Source organism: Hevea brasiliensis, chromosome 7 (genome assembly GCF_030052815.1).
Source record: "Hevea brasiliensis isolate MT/VB/25A 57/8 chromosome 7, ASM3005281v1, whole genome shotgun sequence".
In the NCBI taxonomy this organism is placed as follows: Eukaryota; Viridiplantae; Streptophyta; class Magnoliopsida; order Malpighiales; family Euphorbiaceae; genus Hevea; species Hevea brasiliensis.
In genome coordinates, this window is record NC_079499.1 from 96522828 (window position 1) to 96533926 (window position 11099).

The window sequence follows — 11099 nt, forward strand, 5'->3', positions numbered from 1 at the left end:
ACGTAAGTACAGCCTAGTAACTTTGTACATTGCCAGTTGGGTTAATGGAGGCAATGCCAATTGCCAAGCACATGCATTGCCTTGCTCATACAAATTTGCACCTTCAAGAGGACTTTCAGCACTTGTGATGTGGAGAAAGTTACAAAAATTCGTGAGATCATATATGTATATTCAAATTTCTTTATAAAATTTTATTTGAAAACTAGCTTTGTGTTGTCACACCTTACCCCTCTGTAAGGTATAACATGATCCCGTAGAATACCTAATGAACTACCGAACTTCACCTACCGATAACTCATTAGGTACCCTACAAGGGATTTTAAAACAATTTTCTTATTTTTGACAAATGGTGAGCATTTTCTAGTAAGTACTTAAAACATTTAGTTTTTCGCAAATTCTATAAAAATTTTGACAGAGTTTCCTCTGTATTTTGAGAAAATCGTTCTTCAAATACCTGTAAAAAGTACTTCTATAAGTTTTTCTCAACCACTACTTCGATTTCACAATCAAACTCAATCAATTTCACAATCATTTCAATAAATTTCTCAAGTTCAAAATTCAATAGTCCTCAAGGTACAGTCAATCAATTTCATACATTCATATTTCTTAAAGATAAACAATTTATGTACACATCATACAAAAATTTACATTAAGAAAATCCAAACTAAATTTTATTACAAATTTTATACAGATTTTGTACAAGCTGCTCAAAACCCATCTTCACATGTCCATACATTTCTGTGCATTACATACATCAAAATAAATATTTACGATCAGGGTATAAATTATACCCGATAGCTTCAAAGCAAAACAATCCTCAATCCTCAGCAGCTCAGTCTGCTGCTCCTCTAGTCTCTGTATCTGCGACAGCAATAGAAGCTATCGTTGAGTATTAGGACTCAGTGGTGCACAACATACTAAATAATCTTTATGCAAAATATAAATCACAGTTATTCAAAATTTGACTAAACATGAGCATTAAACATAAAACATGAATCATGAGGTTTTAATGCAAACCAAGTTCGTTTCGAAGTATCAAAACACATTTCATAAAACCCACAGTTAGATCACGCCATTCGAAACAAATAGAATCTCAATAGCCAGAGGCTAAAGAGAAATCACATGAATCTCAATAGCCAGAGGCTAAAGAGAAATCATATCACAAGGCTAGCAAGCTCAAATATATGGATATCCATTCACATCCTCTTCTACTGGCACACCTCAACACTTCTCCAGAGAAGGAATCAAAATTCGAAACTAATTACCTCCACTAGTCGTGCTAGTGAGGTGTTCAAATATATGGTCATGATACTGTGGTTTCAAAACTTATCTTAACAATTTGCTAAACATTGTCATTTCAAATATACACAATAACTTTTACAATTTAAATCAAAACAACATAAGTAAGGTCACAATACTTTCAACAATTCAAAGCAACAATAAAATGCATACTTCATTCATTTAATCAATGAATTTTTAAAGCATAGTAATGTTGTACACAAACCTCAAACGAGTCGTCCTTTAGCCTCGACTCGGTTCCTCGGGTTCCTTTCCGATATTCTTTTCAACTGAAACACACAATTTTACAATGTTTCAGTACTAGAACTTAAAATAAATCCAAAATAAACTTAACTTCACATTTACCTAGCTCTAACGTGTTAAATTCGATGTTCTCGAAATTTTGTGTTTTGGGTTACTATTCACTGCACTATTCAAGTCAAATTATTGACTTTCTAAGGCTTAATAGGTATGGGAACTCCAACTTCACCCACATACCACATTTTGGTCACCAAACTTGTTGATTTTGGTCATTTGTTTAAAGCTTAGGTCATTTTGGCGAAATTGCCAATTTTCGGTTTTAGTTCTCCGAAGTTGCACTATTCCATTGGTCGATCTACTGTTGGAATTTAACAAAACTTCCTTCATAGAAAATGTTCCTTATTGTCTTAAGTGTATTCTCATTTTTGGATCACCTCAATCGGAGTTTTGTAGCTCAAGTTATGGTCAAAATAAGTTTATCGCTCACGCAATCGCTCATGCTGCAATTTTGGGTTCTGGCAGATTTTGGTCCAACTTTGGTCAATAATTTGATCAAGTTAAGTTCATAATTTGGTCTCACTTTATTCATATGAAATGTTCTACTATGTCTTAGGTTTCCATCGGTTCAAGAATCGCCTAAATCCGAGTTTCCTAGAGGGAGTTATAGCCATCCAAACATTGCTGCTCAATGAAAATTCTGCAGAGTTGCAGGTTTGGTAACCTAACTTTGCTCAATAATCTGGATGGGTTAATGGCATAATTTGGGGTGATGTTCTTCATGAAAGTTTTAGATCTATATGCCCTCTAACCCCTGGCCAAATTTCAGGTCAATTTGACCTGTTTAGCTCGAGTTATGACCAAATGAACAGTTACTGTTCATTTGGTCAGTTTGGTGCAGTGGCAGCCTGCTCTGATTTCACTTTGGTCAATTGGTTCACCAAGTTTTAGTTAGTTTTTGGCCATGGTTCCTTAATGAAAATTGTGCTATTTTATGTCTATTTTCATCTCCAATTGGTAGCATATCAATTGGACTTGTAAAATTTCCGTTTTGGTCCTTCAAAGTTGGCTTGGTCATGCTGCTGGCAGCATGACCATTTACCCTACGAATTTGACTTCACTTCCAACAATTCAAACACAACTCATTTGGTCACAATTGACCATTTTTCAGTTCACAATAGGTCAAACATGTCATTTACTCATTTCTTGCATTTTTTGTTCACAAACCCTAAGTCCCAAATCCCTAACTTACTAAATTATTGTATTTAACTACATTTATGCATTTCTATCTCACTACCATACTCATACAAGCTTACTAACACCTTTAATTCATTCAAAATACATCAAACTCTCATACATCCATGGCTGGCCGAAATTTCAGTAATGGTCCCTCACTAATTTTTTTATTTCATTTTAAACATATTACAAGTTAATCAAGCTATAAACATAACTACTAAATCTCAAACTTACAAATGGATGTGCTTACCTCACTTGAATTTGAATTCTCTAGTTTCTCTCCTCTTTTCTTCTTTCTTTGATGATCAATCTCCTTTTCAAGTGACTAAAACAGTTTTTATGGGTGAATTTGGGGTAAGGTAAGATCAAATGGGTGTTTAAAAGCTTGAAGCAAGCTTTAATGGGGTTTCACAAATGGTGAGATGAGGGAAATGATTTTTTTCTCTTCTTTATTTTGGATATTTAACCTTTAATTGACTTAGTCAAAATATTAAGTAATTGAAAATTATTTATGACCTCATAGGTGATGTCACCTTGATGATGTCACTACCCTTTTTACTTTTTCATTTTTTTCTCTTTTTTTTTATATTTTTCTATTAGTTCTTTAATTTAATTATCGATTTTGAAATTTTCTTTTCTCCGATTTTATTTGACAGTTAGGTCAGGAGTCAACTCTCGGGGTCAATTGACCAAATTGCCCCTCGCCGGTTCATCCCGGTTTGCAAATAATCCAATATTTCTTCCGGCTCCCTGACCTAATTATTTGACTGACTTAACAGTTCTTTTTCGTGATTTTCTCTTTTCCACTGTGTTCATAAGGGTCCTAAGGACCGTAGCGTCACTTTTTACGGTTCGAATTTTGAGTTTAAAACGACTTCGCAATCGTTCCTGAGGAGGTCACTCATCGCTGTGACTCTCGGCTCGTTTAACCTCTTATGTTCTGTTTTTCTTATTTATAGTTAACTAATTAAACATTACTAATTATTTGTGTTTATGGCTTCTCAAATTGTCTTAAGTGTGGCCCTAATCCCATTAATTGTCCGGACCGACACCGGTCACCGGAACAGTGAAATATACCAGGCTATACAACGAGGGTGTTACAATTCTCCCCCCCTTAAATAAATTTCGTCTCGAAATTTTACCTGGTATCAATCTGTAAACAGTTGTGGGTGTTGTTTCCTCATGTCCTCCTCTCGTTCCCAAGTAGCTTCTTGGCCCGAATGATGGTTCCACAGCACTTTTACCAATGGTATCTGCTTGTTCCGTAGCTGCTTCACCTCATAAGCCAGAATCTTTATGGGTTCTTCTTCATATGTGAGGTTTGGATTCACTTCTATTTCCTCTACTGATAGTACATGAGATGGGTCTGATCGATACCTCCTCAACATAGACACATGGAAGATATTATGTATCTTTTCCAACTCTGGAGGTAGTGCCAACCGATATGCCAAAGGACCCACTCTTTCCAATACCTCATATGGCCCGATAAAACGAGGACTTAGTTTCCTCTTTCGGCCGAATCTCATAATTCTCTTCCAAGGAGAAACTTTGAGGAATACTTTCTCACCCACTGCATACTCAATATCCCTTCTTTTCAAATCAATGTAGGACTTCTGACGGTCCGATGCAGTCTTAAGTCGATCTCGGATCACCCTGATCTTCTCCTCAGTTTGCTGAACAATTTCGGGTCCAATCATCTTTCTTTCACCCACGTCATCCCAACACAACGGGGTTCTACATTTTCTGCCATACAAAGCTTCATATGGAGGCATCCCAATGCTTGATTGGTAGCTGTTGTTATAAGCAAACTCAATCAAAGGCAAGTGTGTATCCCAACTATCCTCAAACTCAATCACACAAGCCCGTAGCATATCCTCCAAGATCTGAATTACCCTCTCAGACTGGCCATCTGTCTGTGGGTGGAATGCAGTACTGAAGTTCAATCTAGTTCCTAGGGCTCTCTGAAGACTACCCCAGAATCTAGAAGTGAACCTAGGATCTCTGTCTGACACGATGGATACTGGCACCCCATGTAGTCTCACAATCTCATCAATGTATAACTTGGCCAATCTTTCTAAACTGTTGTCCATCCGAACTGGCAGAAAATGAGCAGATTTAGTCAGTCTGTCAACAATGACCCAAACTGCATCATGACTCTTCTGTGTCCTCGGAAGTCCCATCACAAAATCCATTGTTATTCTCTCCCATTTCCACTCTGGTACTGGTAGTGGATGTAACAACCCAGCGGGTACTTGATGCTCTGCCTTTGCTTGCTGACAAGTTTGGCATTTAGACACAAACTCTGCCACATCCCTTTTCATACCCATCCACCAGTAATGCTCCTTTAGCCCTCTATACATTTTTGTGCCACCAGGGTGCATGGCAAAAGGAGACTCATGTGCTTCCTTCAAAATGATCTGCCTCAAATCAACATCATTAGGAACACACATTCGCTCGGTGTAGCAATAGACCATCATCTCTCGATTGAGAATTCTCGTTTCTTGCCCGCTTGACTTCTTCCATCAACTTCTGATACTTCTGATCATTCTGAGCAGCCATTCTAATCTGATCAATCAACACTGGCTGTACATGCCATGCAACTGCTGTCTGACCATCATCACTAATCTCTAAGCTAGCATGTAATGATCTCAACTCATGTACCAAAGACAAAGGAGTAACCCGTAGACTTGCCATAGTCTTGCGACTTAAGGCGTCAGCCACAATATTAGTTTTCCCTGGCTGATAGTCTATCAGATAATCGTAGTCTTTTATCAACTCTAACCATCTCCTCTGTCTCAAATTCAGCTCTTTTTGGGTGCCCAAATACTTCAAACTCTTATGATCTGTGTAAATGTAACACTTCTCCCCATACAAATAGTGTCTCCAGATCTTAAGAGCAAACACTATAGCTGCAAGCTCCAAATCATGTGTTGGATAGTTTCTCTCATGCGATTTTAGCTGGCGTGATGCATAGGCAATGACATTTCGATCTTGCATCAACACACAGCCTAACCCATTGTGAGAAGCATCATCAGAATCAGTATATTCTTTACCCTGTAGGTAAAGTCGACTGAGCTTCACCAAACATTTCTTCAATTCATCAAAACTCTGCTGGCATTTATCCGTCCACTGAAATTTTACATCTTTTCTAAGTAGCTTGGTCAATGGAGATGCCAACATGGAGAATCCCTTCACAAATCTACGGTAGTATCCAGCTAAACCCAGAAAAATACGAATCTCTGTGACAATTCTGGGTGGCATCCAATTAAGGACAGCTTCAATCTTATTTGGATCTACCTTAATGCCCTCTTCTGATACTATGTGCCCCAAAAAGGATATCTCCTCCAGCCAAAATTCACACTTCGACAATTTGGCATATAGCTGTTTCTCTCTCAAAGTCTGCAGTACAATCCGCAGATGTTTATCATGCTCTTCTGCATTCCTCAAATAGACCAATATATCATCTATAAATACCACAACAAACTGGTCGAGGTATGGTCTGAAGATAGTGTTCATCAGATCTATAAAAGCAGCCGGAGCATTAGTTAACCCGAATGGCATGACTAGGAATTCATAATGGCCATAGCGGTTCTCAAGGCGCTTAGAAATACTCGCTCTTGTACTTTCAATCGATAATAACTCGATCTCGTGTCAATTTTGGAGAACACACCGCACCTCAACCGATCAAACAAGTCATCAATGCGGGCAATGGATATCTATTCTTTATTGTCACCTTATTCAATCGCCGATAATCAATACACAAGCGAGAGTGCCATCTTTCTTCTTTACAAACAACACCGGCGCCCCAACGTGATACACTAGGGCGGATAAAGCCCTTGTCAAGCAATTCTTGCAATCGCACTTTCAACTCTTTTAATTTCGCAGTGCCATTCTATATGGCGTTATAGAGATTGGGTCCACACACTGCATAACATCAATTTCAAATCGCACTTCTTATCGAGGTAATCCTAGCGATTCATCAGGAAATACATCCGGAAAATCACATACAATAGGGATGTCCCTTAGTGCTGGACTCCCCACTTGGGTGTCTATCACATGTGCCAAGTATGCTTCACACCCCTTTCTGATCATTCTTCCGCTAATGCAAATGATGTTTGATGGCAATAAATGCCTCTCCCATGTATTACCACATCATCATACGTAGGGAGACCAAAAGTGACTGCTTTCGCCTACAACCAATCATGACGTGATGCCTGGCTAACCAATCCATGCCCAAGATGATATCATATTCTCTGAAGGGCATTTCAATCAAGTCTGACAGGAAAACATGTCCTTGGATCACCAAAGGACAGTCTCTATAAATTCTGTTGACCCGGACCTCTTGTCCTAATGAACTAGTTACTAGCACTTCAAAACCCATTTGCACACATGGAACAGCAAGTGAACTGACTATGCTAGATCTAACATATGAATGGGTTGAACCCGGATCAAACAATACAAATACTTCTTGATCAGAGATAGAGAATGTACCAGCTACCACATCAGAAGTCTCAGCCTCTTCTCGTTGTCTCATCGTGTAGACTCTGACTGAAGTACTCCCTTATGCTGATTGACCAACTGTACCCTGACTGCTTGAAGCAGTGCCTCTACCTCTGCCAACAAACTGTGAACCTCTAGGAGCAGGACTCTGAATAGATCCCTCGGCAGTAGTAGGAGCTGGACCATATCTCGGAGCACTAATACAATCTTTAGCCATATGGCCCTTGCCTCCGCAGTTAAAGCAGGCTCCAGTGGCCCAATAACACTCCCCCCCATGAATCTTGCCACAAGTCTCACAGGGGCGGGCAGAATGTGAACCCGTGCTCGATCGACTGCACCTAGGGGGTCTCTGTCCGGAGAATCGGCCCCTACCAAATCTTCCACCTCGACCCCTGCTAGGTCCACTAAACTTCTTTCTCTTTCCAGAGGTAGCACCAGAACTCTGTTCAACTGATTTTTCTCCCTTGTCTTTTTCTGATTTCTCAGCTTTTTCTGATTTTTCTTTCACTGGGGTTGCTTCTGATTCAATTCTCTCCGGTTCAAGTGCTTGAGACATAAGCTCTGAGAAGTTGCTATGTCGAAATCCCACAACTTGCATCCTTATGCTGGGCTTCAAACCCGTCTCAAATCTCTTGCATCTTGCTTTGCTGGTAGTAAGGAGACTCTCAGCATAATGACTCAGGCGGGAGAACTCCCTCTCATACTCCGCCACTGATCGGTTCCCTTGTTTCAAGCTCAAAAATTCTTGCAGTTTCTGATCAACATATGCGTCTGGGATGTATTTCTGCGAACTCTCGATGAAGTCATCCTGTGTCAAGATCGTGGTTCAACAAGCTGTGGGGGATGGTCTTCCACCAATCATACGCATCCCCTTGCAGTAGAGACACAGAATACTCAAACTTCAGTTCATCTTGGCAATGCAGTTTCTTAAATACCTTGTCCATTCTTTCAAGCCATTGCTCTGCCTCTAAAGTGTCCACTGTACCCTTAAATTCTGCAGCCCCATACTTTAGTAATTTATCATACTGTCTGGTTGGAGGCAGTGGTTGTGTCACAGGTGTCTGGGGTGGAGCTTGAGCAGGCATACACCCAGCCATTTGCTGAAACATCGCAACCATCTGCTGTGCAAATTGTGCAGGAATCATGCATTTGTGGGCTGTGTCACCCATTGACATTCTCGCAAAGCCGGGCTTCCTCAGTGCCTCGCCTTCAGCATCGCTCAACTGAGCGATCCCCTTCTTCCATTTCAGGCTGAAGTTAGGGTATCTCCTGAACAAGTAACACATGGAGATTCCCTCCGTTAGTTCATATTCATGATGTAATGCACTGTATGTAACAAATATGGACATTGAGCAGTTGTACTTAACAAAGAAAGACACAAATTTATATGTTAAAACATACTTCAAAAATTTGCTCTGATACCACTAAAACATGTCACACCTTACCCCTCTGTAAGGTATAACATGATCCCGTAGAATACCTAATGAACTACCGAACTTCACCTACCGATAACTCATTAGGTACCCTACAAGGGATTTTAAAATAATTTTCTTATTTTTGATAAATGGTGAGCATTTTCTAGTAAGTACTTAAAACATTTAGTTTTCCGCAAATTCTATAAAAATTTTGACAGAGTTTCCTCTGTATTTTGAGAAAACCATTCTTCAAATACCTGTAAAAAGCACTTCTAAAAGTTTTTCTCAACCACTACTTCGATTTCACAATCAAACTCAATCAATTTCACAATCATTTCAATAAATTTCTCAAGTTCAAAATTCAATAGTCCTCAAGGTACAGTCAATTAATTTCATACATTCATATTTCTTAAAGATAAACAATTTATGTATACATCATACAAAAATTTACATTAAGAAAATCCAAACTAAATTTTATTACAAATTTTATACAGATTTTGTACAAGCTGCTCAAAACCCATCTTCACATGTCCATACATTTCTGTGCATTACATACATCAAAATAAATATTTACGATCAGGGTATAAATTATACCCGATAGCTTCAAAGCAAAATGATCCTCAATCCTCGCTTCCTCTAGTCTCTCAGATCTGCGACAAAGAATAGAAGCTATCGCTGAGTACTAGGACTCAGTGGTGCACAACATACTAAATAATCTTTATGCAAAATATAAATCACAGTTATTCAAAATTTGACTAAACATGAGCATTAAACATAAAACATGAATCATGAGGTTTTAATGCAAACCAAGTTCGTTTCGAAATATCAAAACACATTTCATAAAACCCACAGTTAGATCACGCCATTCGAAACAAATAGAATCTCAATAGCCAGAGGCTAAAGAGAAATCACATGAATCTCAATAGCCAGAGGCTAAAGAGAAATCATATCACAAGGCTAGCTAGCTCAAATATATGGATATCCATTCACATCCTCTTCTACTGGCACACCTCAACACTTCTCCAGAGAAGGAATCAAAATTCGAAACTAATTACCTCCACTAGTCGTGCTAGTGAGGTGTTCAAATATATGGTCATGATACTGTGGTTTCAAAACTTATCTTAACAATTTGCTAAACATTGTCATTTCAAATATACACAATAACTTTCACAATTTAAATCAAAACATTATAAGTAAGGTCACAATACTTTCAACAATTCAAAGCAACAATAAAATGCATACTTCATTCATTTAATCAATGAATTTTTAAAGCATAGTAATGTTGTGCACAAACCTCAAACGAGTCGTCCTTTAGCCTCGACTCGGTTCCTCGGGTTCCTTCCCGATATTTTTTTCAACTGAAATACACAATTTTATAATGTTTCAGTACTAGAACTTAAAATAAATCCAAAATAAACTTAACTTCACATTTACCTAGCTCTAACGTGTTAAATTCGATGTTCTCGAAATTTTGTGTTTCGTGTTACTATTCACTGCACTATTCAAGTCAAATTATTGACTTTTTAAGGCTTAATAGGTATGGGAACTCCAACTTCACCCACATACCACATTTTGGTCACCAAACTTGTTGGTTTTGGTCATTTGTTTAAAGCTTAGGTCATTTTGGCGAAATTGCCAATTTTCGCTTTGGTTCTCCGGTTGCACTATTCCATTGGTCGATCTACTGTTGGAATTTAACAAAACTTCCTTCATAGAAAATGTTCCTTATTGTCTTAAGTGTATTCTCATTTTTGGATCACCTCAATCGGAGTTTTGTAGCTCAAGTTATGGTCAAAATAAGTTTATCGCTCACGCAATCGCTCATGCTGCAATTTTGGGTTCTGGCAGATTTTGGTCCAACTTTGGTCAATAATTTGATCAAGTTAAGTTCATAATTTGGTCTCACTTTCTTCATATGAAATGTTCTACTATGTCTTAGGTTTCCATCGGTTCAAGAATCGCCTAAATCCGAGTTTCCTAGAGGGAGTTATAGCCATCCAAACATTGCTGCTCAATGAAAATTCTGCAGAGTTGCAGGTTTGGTAACCTAACTTTGCTCAATAATCTGGATGGGTTAATGTCATAATTTGGGGTGATGTTCTTCATGAAAGTTTTAGATCTATATGCCCTCTAACTCCTGGCCAAATTTCAGGTCAATTTGACCTGTTTAGCTCGAGTTATGACTGTTCATTTGGTCAGTTTGGTGCAGTGGCAGCCTGCTCTCATTTCACTTTGGTCAATTGGTTCACCAAGTTTTAGTTAGTTTTTTGCCATGGTTCCTTAATGAAAATTGTGCTATTTTATGTCTATTTTCATCCTCAATTGGTGGCATATCAATTGAACTTGTAAAATTTCCGTTTTGGTCCTTCAAAGTTGGCAGCAGCATGACCATTTTACCCTACGAATTTGACT